Source organism: Punica granatum, chromosome 2 (assembly GCF_007655135.1).
Source record: "Punica granatum isolate Tunisia-2019 chromosome 2, ASM765513v2, whole genome shotgun sequence".
In the NCBI taxonomy this organism is placed as follows: Eukaryota; Viridiplantae; Streptophyta; class Magnoliopsida; order Myrtales; family Lythraceae; genus Punica; species Punica granatum.
Genome location: NC_045128.1, coordinates 17,341,193 through 17,368,592, shown reverse-complemented (window position 1 = coordinate 17,368,592; position 27,400 = coordinate 17,341,193).

The following is a 27,400-nucleotide window of genomic DNA, read 5'->3' as shown; positions in this document are numbered from 1 at the left end:
CTAGATACCATTCCGCACTCGGGTTGCACGCGCCCGGTGAATTAGGAGGTGTTGGACCTCGTGTTCGGTGGTTTGGGGGGTTGGACCCCGTGTAACACATAACCTATGGGCTCGGGCCCGAATCGCGACAAATCAGCAAAAGCAAAAATAAAACAGAAGAAAACTGATAAAACTGATGAAATACAGACAACAACTGACAAATATCGGTGAATACAGACAAGTGGTGTACTAAGTCGAATGTACGTGATTTAATCAGTTATTAACCGGGGTTGATTAGCAAACAATGTGTCTAACCTAGGCAAACATAGATGGTGGACTAGAATAGGGTTCTAAGCCAATTACATGTGTGTACTTGTTTTAAGACTCTTGTTTAGTGAGGTGACACTGCGGTTTCACCGAATTAGCCAAACTTGTGTTTTGACTCTAGATTGGAATCTAGTATTCCGCCTATTCACTATCTAATGTTTGATTAAGCCAAATGCATGATTAATCCGGTTTTTCGTGTTTTGTAACTGAAATAAAATGTTCACCACCGAATCTACGGTAGGAAGATAGAAACACCGAAAGTGAACGGAATGGGCCGTGCGAATGAAACTCGCACCCGAACGGGTTGCCCTTTCTCGCCCATAGATCGAGGTGTTTCCAACTCCCTAACAACTAGGATATCGGTGAATCTCAGAATGACGATTATGCCCTTGGATAATAAAACGTGTGATATTCGTGTACAAATTGATGATCGTGTGACACGAAGAAGTCTAGGGAGGACTCGCGCGTCCCGACTCGAGTCGCCTCAAATCGGGCCCGGACTCGAGTCGTAGCACGCGAGTACTCGCTAGACGTCGGTTCTATACGTGCTACACGTCTTGGTGTTTTGAAATGGTGGGCTTTTTAAGGAAAAGGGCGTTATCGCCGTTCCGTGAGCCATCAATGCGCTTACGAATTAATAATCAATTTATCCAATTATTTAGTCCAAGATGATTTAATTAACCGAATGATACGTCCCGTTTCTCCCATTTGTGGAATGATTTAATGATTGAGACCTCAAACCTGAATCGTTATGGATCAATGAAGCGATTGTTCGATATTAACGTATCTAGCATACGAAGTAACATGAAACCAACAATTAAATGAAAATGGTGATTACAATCAATTCCAAGAATCGGTTTTGACCGTTTCTTGCATGCATAAAACATCAAACACGATGACAACGTACATTTTTTACATAGCCGGTGCCGCCATGATCTTAGGAACGCAATTAAACATACAAACAAGCACAAACACGATATTTAGAGGAAACGATAAAACGACACCGACTCATGGGGAGTGAATAATGTAAAAACTCGGGAAACGACTTGAGTCGGGGAAAGGAGGCCATCCATGGCCCGAGGATGCTAAGAGGGGCTCTCGGCCACCTCCCTTGGGGTGAGGCCGAGAGGCTCCTTTGGCTTGCCCGATCCAACGATGTCTCCTCGACTCCGATTCAAGCTATTTCCCGACATGCTAGCACTATATACGATGATGACATGCATAATACGATGTAAAAACACATAAAAAACATAAACTTGCATGCGAATCGGTCATGAACCGCCTAATCGCCTCACAAACGCAAAGAAAACGTAAAAGTCCTAACTTCTCTGAGTTGGGAATGATTATACTTAGCCCCGGGATGTGGGAAAAGTCGAGGAAAGCCGGAAAAAGGGCTTGGGAAGTCGGTTCTGCCCCCTGGAATGAACAGACCCGAATCAGTGAAGTCGGGTCGGCGGCAGACCCGACTGGCAGTCCGGTTTGTCGGGGGTGTACCGGTTGATCGGGATGGAATTTTCGTGCGGGGCCAGTTGCATTGGATTCCCAAGAGGCCAAGGATCGCGTCTGCCGTGGTTTCGGGAGGAGAGCACGAAAAGATTTTCTGGAAATCGAAAACAAATTCGGGTTAGCTAGCAGAAAACAGAACCGACTGGGCGGAACTGACCCGACTGGGCAGGTCAGAAAGAAATGGCTGTCCCGGAGGCTCCCGGTGGTATTTTGCTGCAAGGTCGGCGGCAATGGACTCCTAACTCACTGAGGATCATGCCTGCGGTAGTTTTGGAAGGAGAGCATGCGTAGGCTCTACAGGAGGCTCCCGGTGGTCTTTTGATGCAAGGTCGGTGGCATTGGACTCCTAACTGAGGGAGGAACACGGTGATAGGTGGCTCGTAGCGAGATTCAACCCGAGCTGACCTGTGCGTTCCTGCAAAGTTTGGGTTAGAAAAGACGACCAGAGGAACAAACCCGACTGGCACTCCGATGAAGAAACGACTCTACGGGAGGCTCCCGGTGGTCTTTTGGTGCAAGATTGGTGGCATTGGACTCCTAACCGACTGAGGATCATGCCTGCGGTGGTTTCATGAGGATTGGACATGTAGATTTTCCTGAGAGATGCAAAGAAAACCGGTAAAAACTGGAAAAAATCTGTGAAGGGAGAAAAGAGAGAAATGGTGGTGGTGCGCGGTTGAGTGGCTCTCGGCACGTGACCACCTCGTCACGGGGGAGAGTGAGGGTCATGAGGAACCCTTAGAAAGTGATGGCACGACTCGCCATGGTCGTGGGAAGGAATGGCGTCGAAGAAGCCCGGAATGCACCCGTGAAACCCGATTCTGCTCAACTCTGGAACGCGGGGCTGAAGGGTTCAAATGCAAAAACTAAGCTCGGAAATGGACTTAGGAGGTCGAAAACATGTGGGATATGAAGTTTGGTTGAGTTTGCTTAAGTCGAGAGGGAAGAACTCGCATAGAAACCTGGAAAACGCTTAAGGGACTGTTTCTGGAAAGAGCTGGAACGAGGTGCTGGGAGCTTCAAATGAAAAATCTAAGGTCGGAAATGGACTTAGGAGGTCGAAAACATGTGGGATATGAAGTTTGGTTGAAGTCGGCTAAGGTTGGGTGGCGGTCGCCGGAAAACGGGATTGGTTTGGCCTTGTTTTGCCCGGTTTCTGGGCTGAGGAGGGGCTGCACGAAGTCTGGAATTTGCTGAACTTTAAGAGGGCTTGGAGAGGGTTTCCTAGAGTGAGAAGGCTAGAGAGATGATGGGAGTTGAGTTGTGATTAAGATAATGACCCGATGGGCTTATAAAGGTGGCTTTAATGGCTCAATTAGTGAAAACAAAGCACAATTAAGGAGAGGGTTAGGGGGATCCGAATTTTTCAGATGGATTAAGGAGGGGAAGTTGTCTTGAAAGGTGATGGGAAGTGATGGATGAAAGAGTAGAGTTGATGGATGGAAGAGAGGAGTTGATGGGTGTAAGAGATATTTTGAAAAAATGGGTGGATGAGGCTCATTTGGCTTGTCTTTAGAGGAGAGCCATGGCTCGCGGCTTGGCTCGGCTTGGCTCGGCTCGGCTTGGCTAGCTCAAGGGTCCCACTTGATTAGGAAGAAAGCCGGAAGAAGCTCGGGGCTTGATTGATCACGCATTCGATTTTTGTGGTTCGCTTGAACGATGAATTATCGATGTACGCGCGAATACGGTTTTAATGAGCCTAATATTGACATTCTTCGTATGGGTGAATGCTCGGGTGTCCCGAGGACTCAGAAGCCGGTTTTGCTCCGTTTTGATGATCGAGGTGAAGTTGTCCGTTTCTGACCCTTGTTCGTGCCTCTGCGTGATGTACCGCTCGTGTTGGCGTGTTCTTCGCATTGAGCGAAACGGTTTACTCGCCGACCCCGGCTGGAGATCAATAACCGGAGATGACCTAGGAATTTGCGAACGGGGCTTTCTCAGTGTTTCCCGAGTGTTCTGATGTGTTTGGAGACCACTGTGATCTCCGTTTGTCAAAAATGAGTCCCGAAGGCTTGCCGGGAGGCGTTCGTGACCATTGAAACGTCACTCGGGAGATCGGTATGACTTGCTTGGTCCGAGCTGAAATGATTTCCTAGCCCCTGGGGGTTATTAGGAGAGGGTGGTGCAAAGCTCGGACGTCAACATTTTCCCGAATGAGCTCTGAGCATAAGATTCCCGTGAAAGGGGCCCTTTCATTACTGGAATGGTACTCGGGAAACCTAAATGGATCATGCAATGCCATCGGGGTTTATCTCCTAAGCCCTTGAGGTCCCTGGGATTGATTGGCGCAAATTTCGTGAACTGACGATTTGTTAAAAGGGTCTCCGACTATGTCTTTCTGTAGAAAAAGGGCCCCTTTTTCCCGGGTCGGGATCCACTCGGGAGACCAAGATGAACCCCGAAACGCAGTTTGAATCCTATTCCATGGTCCTGGTAGTCCTTGGGTATGTGCAGGCCAGTTTTCGGGTGCCGTTTATCTGTTTGTGAATCGGGCCTCTCAGGGACCCCGTTAGGAAGGCGTCTGTGAATGTTCAGGAGTGCCTCGGCTTAAGCAGGGTGATTCTGAAGTGTGCCCGGATGTGCCATTGGTCATTTTGGCACCAAGAGGGATTTTTAGAGTCCCATATTGGATACCTTCTGACGCTCCGATAATCCGGTGATGAATAGTGCCACAGTGCCGGTCTCTACTGTTTTCAGGGTTCGCTGTCTGTTTACTCTTCGGATTGCCTTCTCGTGCTCTCCTAGTGGACCCTGCTTTTCTCTTGTTATTCATGACTCTGTGCCCGTACATTCGCCTCCGGTTTTCCGATCGTGAATAAAGTCCCGAGCTTTGGTCAGAAGTCCTCTGTCGGAGCCGGTGGACCAAAATGGGCTGCTGATAGCTTGCTCCTCTTTGGTTGCGTGCTCGATTAGAGGAAGTAACCAAAGATCATGAGAGGCATCCCTTTTTGGTCCCGACGACCGCCTTGTTGTCACTCCCTGAAGTAGCTCGCCCCTCCGCATTGGATACTTGGGAGGATGTGCAAAAGTGCCCGAACCTGTCACAAGGTAACCATATGGTTGAGAAGCGAAAATTATGAAATGTAGATGAGGGGCCTAAGCCCGCATGACAGTATGTGTAGGGCCAAGGCCCGTGGAAAATAGTAAATTACTAGGCCGAGGCCCGCGGAAAGCAGTGAAGTCGCTAGGCCGAAGCCCGCGGAAGGCAGTAAAGTCGCTAGGCCGAAGCTCGTAGAAAACAGTAAAGTCGCTAGGCCGAAGCCCGTAGAAAGTAGTAAAGTCGCTAGGCCGAAGCCCGCAGAAAGCAGTAAAATGCTAGGCCGAAGCCCGTAGAAAGCAGTAAAGTGCTAGGCCGAAGCCCGTGAAAAGCAGAAAAGTTGCTAGGCCGAGGCCCGTGGAAAGTAGTAAAGTGCTCGGCCGAAACCCGTGGAAAGCAGTAAAGTGGACGCGAAGTCCGTCGACGCGAACTCCGGAATGCAGTAAATGCGGACACGAAGTCCGGGGACCCGAAGTCCTTAAAGCAGTACATGCGGACGCGAAGTCCGGGGACCCGAAGTCCCTAAAGGAGTACATGCGGACGCGAAGTCCGGGGACCCGAAGTCCCTAAAGCAGTAAATGCGGACGCGAAGCCCGGGGACCCGAAGTCCCTAAAGCAGTAAATGCGGATGCGAAGCCCGGGGAACCGAAGTCCCTAAAGCAGTAAATGCGGACGCGAAGCCCGGGGACCCGAAGTCCCTAAAGCAGTAAATGCGGACGTGAAGTCCGGGGACCCGAAGTCCCTAGAGCAGTACATGCGGACGCGAAGTCCGGGGACCCGAAGTCCCTAAAGCAGTAAATACGGACCCGAAGTCCGGGGACCCGAAGTCCCTAAAGCAGTGCATGCGGACCCGAAGTCCGGGGACCCGAAGTCCCTAAAGCAGTAAATGCGGACGCGAAGTCCGGAGACCCGAAGTCCCCAAAGCAGTAAATGTGGACGCGGAGTCCGGAGACCCGAAGTCCCTAAAGAAGTAAATGCGGACGCGAAGTCCGGGGACCCGAAGTCCCTAAAGCAGTAAATGCGGACGCGAAGTCCGGGGACCCGAAGTCCCTAAAGCAGTACATGCGGACGCGAAGTCCCTAAAGCAGTACATGCGGATGCGAAGTCCGGGTACCCGAAGTCCCTAAGGTAGTACATGCGGACCCGAAGTCCCTAAAGCAGTAAATGCGGACGCGAAGTCCGGGGACCGGAAGTCCCTAAAGCAGTACATGCGGACCCGAAGTCCGGGGACCGGAAGTCCCTAAAGCAGTACATGCGGACCCGAAGTCCCTAGAGCAGTACATGCGGACACGAAGTCCCTAAAGCAGTACATGCGGACACGAAGTCCGGGGACCCGAAGTCCCTAAAGCAGTACATGCGGACGCGAAGTCCCTAAAGCAGTACATGCGGACCCGAAGTCCGGGGACCCGAAGTCCCTAAAGCAGTACATGCGGACGCGAAGTCCGGGGACCCGAAGTCCCTAAAGCAGTAAATGCGGACGCGAAGTCCTGGGACCCGAAGTCCCTAAAGCAGTAAATGCGGACGCGAAGTCCGGGGACCGGAAGTCCCTAAAGCAGTACATGCGGACCCGAAGTCCCTAAAGCAGTAAATGCGGACGCGAAGTCCGGGGACCGGAAGTCCCTAAAGCAGTAAATGCGGACGCGAAGTACGGGGACCGGAAGTCCCTAAAGCAGTAAATGCGGACGCGAAGTCCGGGGACCCGAAGTCCCTAAAGCAGTACATGCGGACCCGAAGTCCGGGGACCCGAAGTCCCTAAAGCAGTAAATGCGGACGCGAAGTCCGGGGACCCGAAGTCCCTAAAGCAGTAAATGCGGACGCGAAGTCCGGGGACCGGAAGTCCCTAAAGCAGTACATGCGGACCCGAAGTCCCTAAAGCAGTAAATGCGGACGCGAAGTCCGGGGACCCGAAGTCCCTAAAGCAGTAAATGCGGACGCGAAGTACGGGGACCCGAAGTCCCTAAAGCAGTAAATGCGGACGCGAAATACGGGGACCCGAAGTCCCTAAAGCAGTAAATGCGGACGCGAAGTCCGGGGACCCGAAGTCCCTAAAGCAGTACATGCGGACCCGAAGTCCGGGGACCCGAAGTCCCTAAAGCAGTAAATGCGGACGCGAAGTTCGGGGACCCGAAGTCCCTAAAGCAGTAAATGCGGACGCGAAGTCCGGGGACCGGAAGTCCCTAAAGCAGTACATGCGGACCCGAAGTCCCTAAAGCAGTAAATGCGGACGCAAAGTCCGGGGACCAGAAGTCCGTAAAGCAGTAAATGCGGACGCGAAGTCCGGGGACCCGAAGTCCCTAAAACAGTAAATGCGGACGCGAAGTCCGGGGACCCGAAGTCCCTAAAGCAGTAAATGCGGACGCGAAGTACGGGGACCGGAAGTCCCTAAAGCAGTAAATGCGAACGCGAAGTCCGGGGACCCGAAGTCCCTAAAGCAGTACATGCAGACGCGAAGTCAGGGGACCCGAAGTCGCTAAAGCAGTAAATGCGGACGCGAAGTCCGGGGACCCGAAGTCCCTAAAGCAGTACATGCGGACGTGAAGTCCGGGGACTCGAAGTCCCTAAAGCAGTAAATGCGGACGCGAAGTCCGGGGACCCGAAGTCCCTAAAGCAGTAAATGTGGACGCGGTGTCCGGAAAGCAGCTAATGTGGACGCGAAGTCCAAAAGGCAGTAAATGTGAACGCGGAGTCCGGAAAGCAGCAAATGTGGACGCGAAGTCCGGAAAGCAGTAAGGCGGACGCGAAGTCCGGAAAGCAGTAAGGCGGACGCGAAGTCCGGAAAGCAGTAAAGCGGACGCGAAGTCCGGAAAGCAGTAAAGCGGACGTGAAGTCCGGAAAGCAGTAAAGTGGACGCGAAGTCCGTGGACGCGAAGTCCGGAAAGCAGTAAAGTGGACGCGAAGTCTAGAAAGCAGTAAATGTGGACGCGAAGTCCGAAAAGCAGTAAATATCGCGGGTGTTATGCCGTGGGGACGCGGTGTTTGGCGTCGATCGCCATTTGTTGCACGATTAAGAATCTGTTGGACAATGGCATCAGGTATGCGGCTGTGAAGGCATTGATTTGTCGGAGACTGATCCCGCTGTTGGGGCGGTTGCCTGTTTGTTGGGGATGCCTCGGTCTTGTGATGTAGGACTCGAGCTCTAGGGTGGAGCGCCTACGTACCCCGAGGGATCGGGAATCAGAGTCTGCCGTAGTTCCCGCGTTTGTTGTACCTGTGATCTTAGCATTATTAGTAAGTCATAGGGTTACTAACAATATGTAAACACAGGTAAAAAAGATGTCTTTGCGACACATGCTCTTCAGTTTCCCCTGATCGACCCGTGGGGGGTCTTTATTTTAAAGATGCGAATGGGGTCTTGCTTTCAGAGGCCTCGATGCGAGGCCTCCGGGGTTCATGTTGGCCAAGTATGGGCATATCGAGATGTTCTCAACGATGCCCAAGTGGCTCTATCGGTTGTTCGACGCGCCTGTGAGCTTAGGACCCTTCTCATCAAGGTGCCATAGGGCGGCTGCATTTGTAAGCCGCATGGGGAATTTTTGTTCAAATTTGGTCAGATCTCGGTCTAGTCATTTCCAAAGTGTTATGACTAGACTCCCGGAAAGAAGTGTCTAGGATTTTGGCTTTGTGGTAGCCGATTGAAGGGTGCCTGTGACCCGTTTTGGAGTTGCACAGTGACAAAGAGAAAAGAGAAAGTTTGGGGAGCACGTTGCCCAAGGCTGAAAGGATACACGGGTTCATGCCTGTCGTGAGATGTACCCCCATTCTCTTCCGTCCTTCGGTTGGTGTTGGTTGTCTTGAACTGTTTGGATTGCGTGCTTGGTCGCCCGCTGTGCTTGAAGAAGAATCCGCCTTTGGACGGTTGAGTTCGGTAGGAGAGCCGATCGGGGACCGTGTTGGAATAGATAACCTGGTCATTTCCCTTGAGGGTCCCTGGTCCGCGCAGTGTGCGAAGGCCTAGGGTGACTGCTTTGTTTATCTCTCATTTTACTCTCCTTTTGCTACGGTCACCTGCCTCGGGGCCATACCTCTCAACCTAAAGGGAATAAACTCTCATTTTGTCACGACAGCCCGTCTCGAGATTTTCAATCGTGCCTCTCTTTTACCCTAGCTTTTTCCTAGGTCGCCCCGAGGGGTTTTCGACCTAGCGGGCCCGATTCTTTTGCCTCTCGAGTTTGCAAGGGCGGAGGGTTCGAATGATTCGACCTCCAAGTGCATTACGTTCTGTCTCCGTCGAGGAGTTGCGACTGCTGCTTCCCTTTTTGTCGGGATTTCATTTCTTTTGGATTGGGGGTGCCGGTGCTTTTGGTGAACCTCGGCATTGTCCCATTTTTTTTGTTGGCGGGTTTTTCCCGCTTCTTTTCTCTCTCTCTTCTCTTCTTTGTTGGCGGGTTTTTCCCGCGTCTTTTCGCTCTTTTTTTTTCGCAGCTGGGGTCTGTATTGTGCCCCTTGTATTTGTTTGAAACTCCTCGACTTTGCATCGCCGAGGCCACTTTCGTTTGCTTAGCCCCGTGGAGACTTGATGTACTTCGTTGTCCTAGCCCAATTTTGTGATGGCTGGTTTTCTCAGAAATCTGATTCTTATGCACTCGAAAGTCGAACTTCGTGTCTTTTTCCTTGCAAACTTTACAAGTCCTTTCCCCTATTGTCTAAAACGAAAACAAAATTGCCCCAGGTGTGTGGGTGACCAAGGTTGCCTCCGCGTGAATGTTGGACGGGGATGCCCCGGTCTTTGTGATCTGTGCCGGGCGCCTTGTACGATAGTCGTTCCCGATCGTGCGTTGTCGCTCCCATGGAGGGTGCCCTTTAGAGGATAGGCGCTCTTGAAGCCGATTGTGTCCTGCCTCAGGGCTTACCGTTGCATGTTATCAGTGATAGTTCTTTACAGTGGGGAAGGCCCGATTTGCCCCGGGCCCAATTTGAACGGTTTGTTCGATTGTCTCTGTCTTCGGTTTCGTGGGGGGTACATATTCGTCGGAAACCTCCCTCGTCGAAGTATGAGGGAAGGGTCCGAGGGGAACTCTCAGGGGGATGTGAACCCGTGTATCGTTCTTTGCCTGTGACCGGCGTGTCCCTGTGAGAGATGACAAAGAAGATGATGCATTAGGTGATTGTTCGGTGGAATGTACGGTAAGAAATGTAAAGTGATCCCATGGGAAGTCCCATCGTCCAGTGTGCGACCAATGGGGTGCCGCGCGTGAGGGACACTCAATTCCGAGAGTTTAGTCATCATCACCCTGGAGTGGGCAGACCGTGATTGGGGTCACATAAGTGTACTTTCCCCGATTACGGGTTGGCATGCGCAGCCGTCCTAGGGAAGGCTCGAGGAGCTGGATCCCATGAGGATAGACGAATCGAACAATTCCGACAGAACCAACGGGCGTCTTCGGGGCTGTCCTAGTGCGCCAGTGAAGGGTTCGTTCATGCCGGGCGCTTGTTTGGGAATGCATATAAATGTAAAAGAGAATTTAGGGAAGAGTGCATGTTGCCCCAGTGGCTGGTTGATGGCCACAGCGGAGGGTGGGCAGGGATCATTCTCCGGTCGGAGATGTGACCGTGCTAGTGACTTTTGCGGCGGGTGGGAAGGGCCATGCTCTGTTCGTTGGAGCTATTGTCTGTGATCTTTTGCGGTTGAAGGATTAGACTTGCTCCTCGGAGTATTGCTTGGATGAATTTGAATCCAAGTCGATTTTGGATTTCAGATGAGCCTAAAAGCAGTAAATGCGAGGTGTCAAAACCTGAAAGCAGTAAATGCGGGGCCGGAGCCCAAAAGCAGTAAATGTAGGACCGAGGCCCGATGCGGGGCCGAGGCCCAGAAGTAGGGCCGGAGCCCGATGCAGGGCCAAAACCCAAAAGTAAATGCAGGGCCGGAGCCCGATGTGAGGTCGAAGCCCAATGCAGTAAATGCGGGACCGGAGCCCGATGCAGGGCCGAAGCCTGATGCGGGGCTGAAGCCCAATGCAGTAAATGTAGGGCTGGAGTCCGATGTGGGGCCGAAGCCTGATGCGGGGCCGAAGCCCAATGCAGTAAATGTAGGGCTGGAGTCCGATGCAGGGCTGAAGCCCTATGCAATAAATGCGGGGCCGGAGCCCGATGCAGGGCCGAAGCCCGATGCAATAAATGCGGGGCTGATAGGAAAGTGCAAGACATGCGAAAACAAAGGTCAATGCTGAGGAATAGCGCAAAGCGCTGCAATGCGGTGACGCTGATTTGCTTGCGGTCTTGCTTTGTGGAGCAGGGATGGGGACTTAGTGTTGAAATCCCAAGGAGCTGGATGGATGGGAGACGTTTGTTGTCTCAATTGTGGTCGATCAAGGTTCAAGTTGCCTTCTTGTCAGTTATTTCCTGCAATGGGAAGAGGAAAAGCAATGAAGGAACAAAAACTATTCGTAATTTGAATGCAACTGCGTAGGGGAGCAAACTGGCCTGGTAGGCGTCATGCAAGCACACTGAAAGACATGCACAAGGTGTGTCGAGGATGCGTGCATGGGCAAGGTAGGGGTGTGCTCACACGACGCGGAAAGGGCACACTCAGTTGTGCTGATGGAAGCACTTGTAGCTTGGAGGGACATGTGCTCAACCATGCAATGACATAATTGATTGCGCAGGATCAATGGGGAGTTAGTGTTGTTTGGATGGTTGGCCCTTGAGCTACTGATCGTCTTGCCGTGGAGGAAGGGTGAGGACCATGAAAGGTCCACCTGCAAAGGCAGTCACAACTTTGTCTACCGTGTGGTAGCGTTAATTGTCGTGTAAAACAGTAAATGGATAGGATGCATGCAGTACGTGAGTTTTCAAAAGCTAATGTTGTCGTTCACATTGACTCGAAAGGTTCAAAGTACAATGCAAATTTTGTAAAATAGAGCCTTAAGCTGATTTGCCACCACACTCGGGGTTTGAGCGAGCGCGGCCTCGGAAAGCACCGTTTCTAGGCGAGGGCCTTGCGGAGATATCTATCCTAGAGTGCATGTGTGGGCCTCCTCGAGCCCTCTTCCTAGACCTCTCCAGGGCGGCGTTCGCTCAAGCAAGCTCCTGACCGCATCTCTGCATCTTGGCACGGGTTTGGGAGAGCTCCCTCTAAGGTGGTTGGCCGGTGAGTTCTTCATCTCTCAGCGACCTCTCGGTGATCGAACCTAGTGTTGATGAGGTTGATCATGTTGTCCCGGAATATACCCCATTCGCGTTTTGTGGCTAGTCGATGAGGTTCTCGTGTGTTGGCGGACTTTGTCGAGGTGCGGGCAGGAGGCCGAGCAAGGCGTCCCTTACCAAGATGACAGGAAAATCCGCTTAGGACTCGTCAACATGAATGACATCCTATTTTTTTGAAAATCGCATGATGCATGTGTGCAAAGAGAGTAAATGCCCACGGCTTAATAGAAATTACATGTACATCGCTCTTGAAATGGAAAAGACTCAAATGGCTCGCAGGCCGACTCGATGGACTGTTGTCGGAATCGGGTTGAAGGCTTGCATGGAGGCATAGCACGATGCATGGCTTGGTACTACAAGGTCCGTGCTATCTATGCATGGGGGCTCCCGACTCAAGGGTGTGAATTCCTTGAAATCGAGCGAGGACCTTTGGGGGCCGGTTCGGTGGCATAGCCGACTCGATCCGTTCCCTTACTCGGAACCTCTGACTAACATAGCTTCCTACTTTGGCGCCTGTGGGATTTCGGACGAGGTACCTAAAGCTAGCATGATATGCAATGCATGCGTGAAATAAATGTGCGTATGTAGATAAGCGGTAAACGACGGAAAGCAGTAAATAAACAAGCAAGCAAGCAAACGGGATTGAGCCTGAACCCTCTAGATGTCCCCAGTGGAGTCGCCAAGCTGTGCGCACCCGAATTTCATCTCGTCGGGGCACGCATGCGCGAAGCCTATGCGACGCGGCTTGGGAGTGTCCATCTTCCCGGGGACGCGCGACGGACACGCGTGAGAAGGAGTCGCTACTTACTATTTACGACCCGTAGGTCGAGGGCCGTTGAGTCGCCCGGGTCTAGGAGTACGGGGTACACCTAAATGCTAAGGCAATGGTCATGCGGAACCGAAAATTCCGAATTCGGGGGTACTACTACGTGCGGGCCTATATCCCGCACGCCCTTTCGGTACTCTAGTTTGCTAGGCTTGCCGTTTTGTTTATTTACCGCGTGATTTAGGGTTGCACTTGACTCGCCCGTTTTGACACCGTAAAGTCGATGAGTTGATCAAGTTGGGCCAAGAGTCTGAAAGATGAGTAGGCTTGTGCGTCGAGGAATTGGTTCACTATCTTAGCATTACAGTTCATCGAACCGTGATGGTCGATTCCCTACGCGAACCAGAACCGCGAGTATTCGAGCTTACTCATCTCTTGGTAACAACAGACCGACTTGACCGGTTCGACACTCGGACCTCTCGCTCGCCGATCGGGGATCCTTACAAATGAATGAGTGAGTGTTCAGATAAGATCCTCACAATGTACACTCGAATAATTACAGAATACGACTGAATAAAGTAAATGGATCCCGATCGGTTTGCATTGGGTCAATATTCCGCTCCATCTCACCGTGTGTTTTGAATGACCGATAAATAAATTAAGGCAACGCGGGCTCAAGGAGCCGGGGGTCGGGTCCGATCGAACTGACGGTCTGCAGGAGAACCGATTAGTTCCCACTGTAACCGTTCGACCGATCGAGCTCCCGGGTGATATCTAAACACATTTCACGCATCCAATCCAAAGTGCCTTCCACATAGGCTATGTTTGGAGTGTGATGGTGACTCGAGGCTAGATACCATTCCGCACTCGGGTTGCACGCGCCCGGTGAAATAGGAGGTGTTGGACCTCGTGTTCGGTGGTTTGGGGGGTTAGACCTCGTGTAACACGTAACCTATGGGCTCGGACCTGAATCGCGACAAATCAGCAAAAGCAAAAATAAAACAGAAGAAAACTGATAAAACTGATGAAATACAGACAACAACTGACAAATATCGGTGAATACAGACAAGTGGTGTACTAAGTCGAATGTATGTGATTTAATCAGTTATTAAACGGGGTTGATTAGCAAACAATGTGTCTAACCTAGGCAAACATAGATGGTGGACTAGAATAGGGTTCTAAGCCAATTACATGTGTGTACTTGTTTTAAGACTCTTGTTTAGTGAGGTGACACTGCGGTTTCACCGAATTAGCCAAACTTGTGTTTTGACTCTAGATTGGAATCTAGTATTCCGCCTATTCACTATCTAATGTTTGATTAAGCCAAATGCATGATTAATCCGGTTTTTCGTGTTTTGTAACTGAAATAAAATGTTCACCACCGAATCTACGGTAAGAAGATAGAAACACCGAAAGTGAACGGAATGGGCCGTGCGAATGAAACTCGCACCCGAACGGGTTGCCCTTTCTCGCCCATAGATCGAGGTGTTTCCGACTCCCTAACGCCTAGGATATCGGTGAATCTCGGAATGACGATTATGCCCTTGGATAATAAAACGTGTGATGTTCGTGTACAAATTGATGATCGTGTGACACGAAGAAGTCTAGGGAGGACTCGCGCGTCCCGACTTGAGCCGCCTCAAATCGGGCCCGGACTCGAGTCGTAGCACGCGAGTACTCGCTAGACGTCGGTTCTATTCGTGTTACACGTCTTGGTGTTTTGAAATGGTGGGCTTTTTAAGGAAAAGGGCGTTCTCCCCGTTCCGTGAGCCATCGACGCGCTTACGAATTAATAATCAATTTATCCAATTATTTAGTCCAAGATGATTTAATTAACCGAATGATACGTCCCGTTTCTCCCATTTGTGGAATGATTTAATGATTGAGACCTCAAACCTGAATCGTTATGGATCAATGAAACGATTGTTCGATATTAACGTATCTAGCATACGAAGTAACATGAAACCAACAATTAAATGAAAATGGTGATTACAATCAATTCCAAGAATCGATTTTGACCGTTTCTTGCATGCATAAAACATCAAACACGATGACAATGTACATTTTTTTCATAGCCGGTGCCGCCATGATCTTAGGAACGCAATTAAACATACAAACAAGCACAAACACGATATTTAGAGGAAACGATAAAACGGCACCGACTCATGGGAAGTGAAAAATGTAAAAACTCGGGAAACGACTTGAGTCGGGGAAAGGAGGCCATCCATGGCCCGAGGATGCCAAGAGGGGCTCTCGGCCACCTCCCTTGGGGTGAGGCCGAGAGGCTCCTTTGGCTTGCCTGATCCAACGATGTCTCCTCAACTCCGATTCAAGCTATTTCCCGACATGCTAGCACTATATACGATGATGACATGCATAATACGATGTAAAAACACATAAAAACATAAACTTGCATGCGAATCGGTCATGGACCGCCTTATCGCCTCACAAACGCAAAGAAAACGTAAATTCGAGGAAAGCTGAAAAAAGGGCTTGGGAAGTCGGTTTTGCTCCCTGGAATGAACAGACCCGAATCAGTGAAGTCGGGTCGGCGACAGACCCGACAGGTAGTCCGGTTTGTCGGGACGGAATTTTCGTGCGGGGCCAGTTGCATTGGATTCCCAAGAGGCCAAGGATCGCGTTTGCGGTGGTTTCGGGAAGAGAGCACGCGTAGATTTTCTGGAAATCGAAAACAAAGTCGGGTTAGCTAGCAGAAAACAGAACCGACTGGGCGGAACTGACCCGACTGGGCAGGTCAGAAAGAAATGGCTGTCCCGGAGGCTCCCGGTAGTATTTTGCTGCAAGGTCGGCGGCATTGGACTCCTAACTCACTGAGGATCATGCCTGCGGTAGTTTCGGAAGGATAGCATGCGTAGAGTTTCCGGAAATCAAAAACAAAGTCGGGTTAGTAAAAAAAAAGACAGATCCAGTCGGGACGAACAGACCCGACTGGCACCCGGCAAAGAAAAGGCTCTACAGGAGGCTCCCGGTGGTCTTTTGATGCAAGGTCGGTGGCATTGGACTCCTAACTGAGTGAGAAACACGGTGATAGGTGGCTCGTAGCAAGATTCAACCCGAGCTGACCTGTGCGTTCCTGCAAAGTTCGGGTTAGAAAAGACGACCATAGGAACAAACCCGACTGACACCCTAATGAAGAAACGACTCTACGGGAGGCTCCCGGTGGTCTTTTGGTGCAAGATCGGTGGCATTGGACTTCTAACCGACTGAGGATCATGCCTGCGTTGGTTTCATGAGGATTGGACATGTAGATTTTCCTGAGAGATGCAAAGAAAACCGGTAAAAACTGGAAAAAATCTGTGAAGGGAGAAAAGAGAGAAATGGTGATGGTGCGCGGTTGAGCGGCTCTCGGCACGTGACCACCTCGTCACGGGGGAGAGTGAGGGTCATGAGGAACCCTTAGAAATTGATGGCACAACTCGCCATGGTCGTGGGAAGGAGTGGCGTCGAAGAAGCCCGGAATGCACCCGTGAAACCCGATTCTGCTCAACTCTGGAACGCGGGGCTGAAGAGTTCAAATGCAAAAACTAAGCTCGGAAATGGACTTAGGAGGTCGAAAACATGTGGGATATGAAGTTTGGTTGAGTTTGCTTAAGTCAAGAGGGAAGAACTCGCATAGAAACCGGGAAAACGCTTTAGGGACTGTTTCTGAACAGAGCTGGAACGAGGTGCTGGGAGCTTCAAATGAAAAATCTAAGGTCGGAAATGGACTTAGGAGGTCGAAAACATGTGGGATATGAAGTTTGGTTGAAGTCGGCTAAGGTTGGGTGGCGGTCGCCGGAAAACGGGATTGGTTTGGCCTTGTTTTGCCCGGTTTCTGGGCTGAGGAGGGGCTGCACGAATTCTGGAATTTGCTGAACTTTAAGAGGGCTTGGAGAGGGTTTCCTAGAGTGAGAAGGCTAGAGAGATGATGGGAGTTGAGTTGTAATTAAGTTAATGACCCAATGGGCTTATAAAGGTGGCTTTAATGGCTCAATTAGTGAAAACAAAGCACAATTAAGGAGAGGGTTAGGGGGATCCGAATTTTTAAGATAGATTAAGGAGGGGAAGTTGTCTTGAAAGGTGATGGGAAGTGATGGATGGAAGAGTAGAGTTGATGGATGGAAGAGTGGAGTTGATGGGTGTAAGAGATATTTTGAAAAATGGGTGGATGAGGCTCATTTGGCTTGTCTTTAGAGGAGAGCCATGGCTCGCGGCTTGGCTCGGCTTGGCTCGTCTCGGCTTGGCTAGCTCAAGGGTCCCACTTGATTAGGAAGAAAGCCGGAAGAAGCTCGGGGCTTGATTGATCACGCATTCGATTTTCGTGGTTCGCTTGAACGATGAATTATCGATGTACACGTGAATACGGTTTTAATGAGTCTAATATTGACATTCTTCGTATGGGTGAATGCTCGGGCATCCCGAGGACTCAGAAGCTGGTTTTGCTCCATTTTGATGATCGAGGTGAAGTTGTCCGTTTCTGTCGCTTGTTCGTGCCTCTGCGTGATGTACCGCTCGTATTGGTGTTCTTTGCATTGAGCGAAACGGTTTACTCGCCGACCCCGGCTGGAGATCAATAACCGGAGATGACCTAGGAATCTGCGAACGGGGCTTTCTCAGTGTTTCCCGAGTGTTCTAATGTGTTCGGAGACCACTGTGATCTCCGTTTGTCAAAAATGAGTCCCGAAGGCTTGCCGGGAGGCGTTCGTGACCATTGAAACGTCACTCGGGAGATCGGTATGATTTGCTTGGTCCGAACTGAAATGATTTCCTAGCCCCTGGGGGTTATTGGGAGTGGGTGGTGCAAAGCTCGGACGTCAACATTTTCCCGAATGAGCTCTGAGCACAAGATTCCCCGTGAAAGGGGCCCTTTCATTACTGGAATGGTACTCGGGAAACCTAAATGGATCATGCAATGCTATCGGGGTTTATCTCCTAAGCCCTTGAGGTCCCTGGGATTGATTGGACAAATTTCGTGCACTGACGATTTGTTAAAAAGGTCTCCGACTATGTCTTTCTGTAGAAAAGGGCCCCTTTTTCCAGGGTCGGGATCCACTCGGGATACCAAGATGAACCCCGAAACGCAGTCTAAATCCTATTCCATGGTCCTGGTAGTCCTTGGGTATGTGCAGGCCTGTTTTCGGGTGTCGTTTATCTGTTTGTGAATCGGGCCTCTCGGGGGCCCCGTCAGGAAGGCGTCTGTGAATGTTCGGGAGTGCCCCGGCTTAAGCAGGGTGATTCTGAAGTGTGCCCGGATGTGCCATTGGTCATTTTGGCACCAAGAGGGATTTTTAGAGTCCCATATTGGATACCTTTTGACGCTCCGGTAATCCGGTGATGAATAGTGCCACAGTGCCGGTCTCTACTGTTTTCAGGGTTCGCTGTCTGTTTACTCTTCCGATTGCCTTCTCGTGCTCTCCTAGTGGACCCTGCTTTTCTCTTGTTATTCATGACTCTGTGCCCGTACATTCGCCTCCGGTTTTTCGATCGTGAGTAGTGTCCCGAGCTTTGGTCAGAAGTCCTCTGTCGGAGCCTGTGGACCAAAATGGGGTGCTTACACACCTCCGTTGTGGTCGCCGACTAAACACTGGGGCAACGCACGTAGTCTTCTTTAAACTCTCTTTTGCTTTATGTGCGCACCCGAATTTCATCTCGTCAAGGCACGCATGCGCGAAGCCTATGCAACGCGGCTTGGGAGTGTCCACCTTCCCAGGGACGCGCGACGGACGCGCGTGAGAAGGAGTCGCCACTTGCCATTTTACGATTCGAAGGTCTAGGGCCGACAAGTTACCCGGGTCTAGGGGTACGAGGTACACCTAAATGCTAAGGCAATGGTCATACGGAACCGGAAATTCCGAATTCGGGGGTTCTATTACGTGTGGGCCTATATCCCGCATGCCCTTTCGGTGCTCTAGTTTTCTAGGCTTGTCAGTTTGTTTATTTACAACGTGATTTAGGGTTGCACTTGACTCGTTTGTTTTGACACCGTAAAGTCGATGAATTGATCAAGTTAGGCCAAGAATCCGAAAGATGAGTAAGCTTATGCATCGAGGAATCGGTTCACTATCGTAGCGTTACAGTTCATCGAACCGTGATGGTCGATTCCCTACGCGAACCGAAACCACGAGTATTCGAGCTTACTCATCTCTTGGTAACGATAAACCGACTTGACCGGTTCGACACTCGGACCTCTCGGTCGCCGATTGGGGATCCTTACAAATGAATGAGTGAATGTACAGATAAAATCCTCGCAATGTTCTCTCGAATAATTACAAAGTACGACTGAATAAGTAAATGGATCCCGATCGGTTTGCATTGGGCCAATATTCCATTTCGGCTCTCTGTGTATTTTGAATAACTGATAAATAAATTAAGGCAACGCGGGCTCGAAGAGCCGAGGGTTAGGTCCAATCGAACCGACGGTTTGCAAGAGAACCGATTAGTTCCCACTGTAACCGTTGGACCGATCGAGCTCTCGGGTGATATCTAAACACGTTTCACATATCCAATCCAAATTGCCTTCCACATAAGCCACATTTGGAGTGTGATGGTGACTCGAGGCTAGATCCCATTCCGCACTCGGGTTGCACGTGCTCAGTGAGTTAGGAGGCGTTGGACCTCGTGTTCAGTGATTTGGGGCGTTGGGCCCCGTGCAACACGTAACCTATGGGCTCGGACCCGAACCGCGACAAATCAGCAAAAGCAAATGGAAAACAGGAGAAAACTGATAAAACTGATGGAAAATCAGATGACAACTGACAAATATAGATAAATATAGACAAGTTGTATAGTAAGTCAAATGTACGTGACTTAATCAGTTATTAACCGGGGTTGATTAGCAAACAATGTATCTAACCTAGGCCAACAAAGAGGTGGGCTGGGAAGTGGTTCTAGGCCAATTAAATGTGTGAATTTGTTTTAGAACTCTATTCTGTGAGGTATCACAGCGGTTTCACCGAATTCGCCAAACCCATATTTTGACTCTAGATTGGAATCTAGCATTCCGCCTATCCATTATCTAATGTTTGATTAAGCCAAATGCATGATTAATCCGGTTTTTCGTGTTTTGCGACAGAAATAAAATGCTCACCACCGAATCTACAATAGGGAGATAGAAACACCGAAAGTGAACGGAATGGGCCGTGCGAATGAAACTCGCACCCGAACGGGTCGCCCTTTTCCGTCCATAGATCAAGGTGTTTCTGACTCCCTAATGCCTAGGTGTACGGACCTGAGTGTGGACTCTCGTCGGGGCCCGCATGTGCTCTTTTGGATCGCGCGGCTTGGGAGTGTCCACCTTCCCGTGGGGACGCGTGACGGACACGCGTGAGAGAAGGAGTCGCCACTTATCATTTTACAACCCGAAGGTCGAGGGCGGATAAGTTACCCGGGTCTAGGGGTATGGAACACCTAGTTTGTTGTTAAGGCACTGGTCTGTGCGGAACCAGAAAATCTGAGTTCAGGGGTTCATGTTACGTGCGGGCCTATATCCCGCACGCCCTTTCGGTACTCTGGTTTGCTAGGCTTGCATGTTTTATGATTTACCGCATGAATTAAGCCGCACTCGGCTCGTACGTTTTGACACCGTAACTTCGATGAATTAAACGATGTAGGTGGAGAAGCCGAGAGAGAAGTAAACCCGTGTGTCGGGGAATTGGTTCACAATCTTGCGTTACAGTTCATCGAACCATGGAGGTTGAATCCCTGCGTGAACCAGAACCGCGAGTTCTTGGATTTACTTGTATTTGGGCAAGCATTAGACCGATTCGATTAATTCGACTCTCGGACCATTCGCTTACCGACTGGAATTCTTACAGAAGGAATATACAAAATAAAATCCTTACAATGCTCTCGAAAAAAAAATAAATACAAATTACAAATGGCCGAATTCCAGTCGACTCGCGTTCGGTTATTATTCCGCTCTAACTCACCGTGAGTTTAGGGAAAAGACCGAAGAACTGAAATTCAATGGACGCTCTCACTGCATAGGGCGTTGGACCCTGTGAGTGTTGATTAGGGCGTTGAACCCTGTGCTAGATGATTAGGGCGTTGAACCCTAATATTATTCAGCCTAGGGATCAGACTCGACCCGCATGGCAAACAGGTGCGGAAAGATAACACGCAGCGGGTAAATAATAGAGAAGGTGTTTGTTATTATCGAGTGTACGTGTTTTAACAAGTTGTTAATCCGGGGTATTTTGGCATGCAAATCCTACCCTAGACAAATAAGCACGTGCCAATGTTTTAGCATTCGGCTTTGTTTTGAGAACTTGACAAAGAGAGTCAAATCTCATGTGTGTGGATTACTTTTACAGTTGTTATGTATTGTGATACTGAATTTCCACTGAATTAGCCCAACTCGTGTTTTGACTCTAGATTTGGAACCTAGAGTTCCACCTAACCATTTTCTAGCGTTTGGTTAAGTTGAGTGAAATTATTAGTCAAGTAATTGTATTTTGATACAGAATACCCAACTGACATCTTAAACGATGCTAAGATGACGACAAATCACAAAATGATGTTCTTGCCCTTGATTTGAAAATTTGTTTTCATAAAAGGGAAACAACACAATATGTATTTGAAAGTATGAGGGTTTTGAAAAGGGCATTAACACCGTTTTTGTAATTCGTCGATACGAGTTACAAATTAATGTCCAATTCGTGCAAAGTTATTTAAATTGAATGAATTAACCGTGTGAGCGTCCCGATTAACCCGTTCGTGGAATTAATGCTTAAGGTTATGCCGAATGCATTAATTGTGAAAACGATTCGTGATTCGACGACCAAGACGATTCCATAAGGATCGAGGATATTTGGTCCAATGACCGCAACTACCCTCGTAATTGAATGGACCCGAATGAGTCATCAATACCCGAATCCATGCATGCTTTGTTTTGAAAAGACATTTTCATGCGATATTGCGACGATAATGTAAATTGCAAATTACACGAAAGCCGAGAACGGACTCAAAACGGGAAGAGGAAGCCTCATGCAACCCGTACGAGTCTAAGAGGCTCTCGGCCACTTCTCTTTGGAGATAGCTGAGAGGTCCCATGGCCCGAATGGGGTTCCATGAGGTTTACCCGTCTCGTTTCGAATCATTTCTTGCATGCTCAAACGACAAACATGATAAACGACATGATTAAACGAAAATCGATATTGCCATTATTTGAATAACGCATTCAAACATGCAAACATGCACAAACAAGTTATTTAAGGAATCGATAAAACAATACCGACTTCATGCATGTAAGAAAGCACGAGAAGACTCGGGAATCGAACTTGGATCGGGCTAAGAAGGACGTTCTTAACCCGAGGAAAGCAAGCCAAGTCTCGGTTACCTCTTCTTGAGGCAAACCCGAGAGCTCTTTTGCTTATTTCGGGTCGGGAAGGTCTTCCGAGGGTCGATCCAAACATTTCCCGACATGCTAACATGTTAATCAAGGATAAACATGCATGATATAATGTAAAAGTGTATAAAAATTAAATCTTGCAATTTAAACATGCATAAAACACCATAATCCTCCATAGCCATGCAAATAACGTAAAAGGTTCTAATTTCTCTAAGTCGATAATGTTATACCTTGCCTCGGGATACGAGGAAAGAGTCGGGGAAGTGTTCGAGAGTCGGGTGACTCGGTTGAACGCTTGGAAGGATGCTCGGGTGCAAAGGATGCACGTTCGGGGAGCTAGGTGCACGGGGAGTGTAGCTGGAGTGCACGGGAGGCGCGCGGGCGCGCGTGTGGGGCGTGCGCGGGCGCGCGGGCTGACGCACGGCTGGCACACGGCTGGCACTGTTCACCCGAGAGTGATGATTCTTCACCCGAAATGCACTAAATGACCTGAAACAATAATTTAAAGACTTCAAATGGAAAAACCAATTTCACCAATGAACTCCATGGGTCCAAAACATATGGTCCATGGAGTTTGAAAATTTTTGAAGTTAAGTCGGGATGATGAACATCGGCTTCCGACTTAAGAACTTCGGGTTTTGTTCGATGTTTTCTTTTCGGTTTTTCAAAGCTGAAGCTTGCTGGTTCTTGGGTGTTCTTGGCTATGGAGTTTGAGAGGTTTTCTAGAGGGAGAATGCTTGGAGAGAGTGTGTAAGAGGAGAAATCCTTATCTTAATCACTTTTGGGCCATTTATAGGCAAAGCTAATGACACAATTAGCAAAAGCAAGTGCTCTTAACCCCCATGCTTAGCAAATTTCGGTTTGATTAAGGAAATATCAAGCCTCATCTTCTTCCATTGCATTAATGAAGAAGAGATAAGACATTGATGAGCATTGATGAGAAGTTGAGTGTTGTCTTCAACCTCTCCAAGATATTTTGGCTAAGAGAGGGCAAGTTGTCTTCTTGCATTGAAGAAGAAGAAGAAGCTTATAGAGCAAAAGGGTGACTCATCTTGGGAAGCCCGTGGGTCCCACGACCGAAGAGGAGAAACCGGGATAAAGCTCGGGTCTCGATTGATCGCGCATTCGAAGTTCGTGGTTTGAATTGAACGTTGAATTATCGATATACGCGAGGAAACGGGTTTGAAGAGTCCGAGATTAGCATTTTCAGTGAGAAATTGCCAAATGTATGTATGAGGCTCGGAAGCCGATTTTGCTCCTTTTAAGCATTCAGAGCGAGGTTACCCACTTCTGACAGCATATCTTGTATCTGCATCCCACGTCGGTCATTTTGACATAAATTGTCAAATTACGTTGGCACTTGATCCTTAAGCCGGTAATTCAAATATGGAGCCGGAGGCCTAGGAGGCCGAAACTGGATTTCTCAGATTGCTTTCTGAGTTTCTTGGGTGATCCGGAGATCACTGTGATCTCTGTTTGCCGAGATTGGGCCTCTAAGGATATGAAAAGTGCATCTGAGACCCTTAAAGCATTGCTCGAGGGGTCTAGATGAGTTGTGTGATTCATTCCGACGATTCCACATTGAGCCTTAAGAAGGCTAGCATTGTGTAAAGTAAGCATCCGGTGTCAAATTTCCCCAAAGAGGACCTCCGGATATGGATTTTCACTGAAAATGGCCTTTTGTACTCCTCGGAGGTTACTCGGGAAACCGTGAAGGGTTTTGCTGTCTGTTTTGCCCAATTGTGAATGTCCGCTGGAGTTTTCAGGGCAATGTAGTGTGAACTTCGTTTGCCGTAATTCCATCAGACCAGTCTCCGGTTACGTTCTTCCGAAGAGGGGTATGCCCGTTTTGTCGCTCGGAAGTCATTCAGGGTGTCTTTATGGCTTCCAAAAGACAATCTAAAGCACTGCTCATGCTCTGTATGACTGTGGGGCATGGCCGCATCTGATATTTGGAATTAACTTTTCTCCGAGAAATCGACATTTTTGGACTTCCACTGAAAAGTTGTCTGTATACAGAAAGTTGTTCTGTATAGAGCAGATGATTTGCAAAATGCCTTTGGGGACACTTTTCATCTGTTTGGCATTGGAGTGGATTTTTGGAGTCCAATATTGGCTATCTTCCAATGATCGAGCGAACTATCGGAAAATAGAACCGTCCGTGTGATATACTAAAAATGCCGGTTTTGGACATTGTTGAGCTCTCTAGTCACTTTGTTGCCCTTTGGTGACCCCTGGAGTCCTTCTGTCCTGTGTACATGTCATCCGCTTGATTTTGCCGACTTGAGGATGAATAGTGATTTTCTGCTCTGTTGAGCTTTTTTTCTGTAATAATGCTCAAGTCGTGGCTTGGATCACTGCTGATGATGTAATTTGAATTGGTGAGCCAAAATGGGGTACTGACACTAGGATATCGGTGAAGCGCGGAATGACGATTATGCCCTTGATCGGTAAAACGTGTGTAGTTCACATATAAATTAAAGATCGCGTGACACGAAGAGGTCTAAAAAGTTCTCGCGCGTCTTGACTCGAGCCGCCTCAAATTGGGCCCAGACTCGAGTCATAGTACGCGAGTACTCGCTAGACACCGATTCTATTCGTGTTACACGTCTCGGTGCTTTGAAATTGCGAGCTTTTAAAGAAAATGGCATTTCCGCCGTTCCGTGAACCATCGATGCGCTTACGAATTAGCAATCAATTTATCCAATTATTTAGTCTAAGTGATTTAATTAACCGAATGATACGTCCCGTTTCTCCCATTTGTGAAATTATTCGGTGGTAGTGATCTTATATCGAGGAATTGTGGACTTGAAGGATAATCTTCTAAAAACTAACTCTCCTAGGAGGCGGCTAGCACATGATCAACGATAAAAATACAAAATATGAATACACTCAATTCCAAGTGTGCGCACCCGAATTTCATCTCATCGAGGCACGCATGCGCGAAGCCTATGCAACGCGACTCGGGAGTGCCAACCTTCCCGGGGACGCGCGGCGGACGCACATGAGAAGGAGTCGCCACTTACTGTTTACGACCCGTAAGTCGAGGGCCGTTGAGTCGCCCGGGTCTAGGGGTACGAGGTACACCTAAATACTAAGGCAATGGTCGTACGGAACCGAAGATTCTGAATTGGGGGGTTCTATTACGTGCGAGCCTATATCCCGCACGCCCTTTCGGTACTCTAGTTTGCTAGGCTTGCCGTTTTATTTATTTACCGCGTGATTTAGGGTTGCACTTGACTCGCCCGTTTTGACACCGTAAAATCGATGAATTGATCAAGTTGGGCCAATAATCCGAAAGACGAGTAGGCTTGTGCGTCGAGGGATCGGTTCACTATCTTAGCGTTACAGTTCATCGAACCATGATGGTCGATTCCCTGCGCGAACCGAGACCACGAGTGTTCGAGCTTACTCATCTCTTGGTAACAATGGACCGACTTGACCGGTTCGACACTCGGACCTCTCGCTTGCCGATCGAGGATCCTTACAAATGAATGAGTGAATGTACAAATAAAATCCTCGCAATGTTCTCTCGAATAATTACAAAGTATAACTGAGTAAGTAAATGGATCCCGATCGGTTTGCATTGGGCCAATATTCCACTCCAGCTCTCCGTGTATTTTGAATAATCGATAAGTAAATTAAGGCAGCGCGGGCTCAAGGAGCCGGGGGTCGGGTCCGATCGTTCCAACGGTTTGCAGGAGAACCGGTTGATTCCCACTGTAACCGTTGGACCGATCGAGCTCCCGGGTGATATCTAAACCCGTTTCACGCTCTAATCCAAATTGCCTTCCACATAGGCCATATTTGGAGTATGACGGTGAATCAAGGCTAGATCCCATTCCGCACTCGGGTTGCACGCGCTCGGCGAATTAGGAGGCGTTGGACCTCGTGTTCGGTGGTTTGGGGCGTTGGACCCCGTGCAATACGTAATCTCTGGGTTCGGGCCCGAACCGCGACAAATTATCAAAGATAAGTGGAATACATAAGAAAAATGATAAAACTAACGAAAAACAGACAACAACTGACAAATAGAAGCGAATACGGACAAATGGTGTATTAGGTCGAGTGTACATGATTTAATCAGTTATTAACCAGGGTTAATTAACAAACAATGCGTCTATCCTAGGCAAACATAGATGGTGGGCTAGAAGATGGTTCTAAGCCGATTACGTGTGTGAATTTGTTTTAAAATTCTTATTCAGTGAGATGACACTACGGTTTCACCGAATTAGCCAAACTCGTATTTTGACTCTAGATTGGAATCTAATATTCCACCTACCCATTATCCAATGTTCGTTTAAGTCGAGTGCATGATTAATCCGGTTCTTCGTATTTTGTAACTGAAATAAAATGTTCACCACCGAATCTACGATAGGAAGATAGAAACACCGAAAGTGAATGGAATGGGCCGTGCAAATGAAACTCGCACCTGAGCGGGTTGCCCTTTCTCGACCATAGATCGAGGTGTTTCCAACTCCCTAACGCCTAGGATATCGGTGAATCTCGGAATGACGATTATGCCCTTGGATAGTAAAACGTGTGATGTTCGTGTACAAATTGAAGATCGTGTGACACGAAGAAGTCTAGGGAGGACTCACGCGTCCCGACTCGAGCCGCCTCAAATCGGGCCCGGACTCGAGTCGTAGCATGCGAGTATTCGCTAGACATCGATTCTATTCGTGTTACACGTCTTAGTGTTTTGAAATTGTGGGCTTTTTAAGGAAAATGGCATTCTCGCCGTTCCGTGAGCCATCCACGCGCTTACGAATTAATAATCAATTTGCCCAATTATTTAGTCCAAATGATTTAATTAATCGAGTGGCACGTCCCGTTTATCCCATTTGTGAAATCATTCGGTGACAATGGTCTTGCATTATGGGCATTATAAATCCGGTGAGTAATTATCCGAAACCAACGCGTCAATCACGTATCTACCACATAGCTAACAATAAGACCCGAACATTAAGACACCCAATTCCAAGGAACGATCCGAAACGACTAGGGAGGTCGCCTTAAATCCGGGAGGAGTTCGGGAACTCTCGGCCACTTCCCGAAGGAAGGAGCCGAGTGGCCCTTGACTCGTCTCGAATTTTGAGCGATCTCCCGCGCCGATTCTAATCGTTTCTTGCATACACAATACGTCAATCACAATAATAATACATGTTTTAGTCATCTCGATACCGCCACGATCGTAATCACATAAAATCATGCAAACACGTGCGAACGAGGTGTTTAAACGAAAAAAAACAAAGATGGCATCGACTCAACTAATAACGAAATGGATAAAACA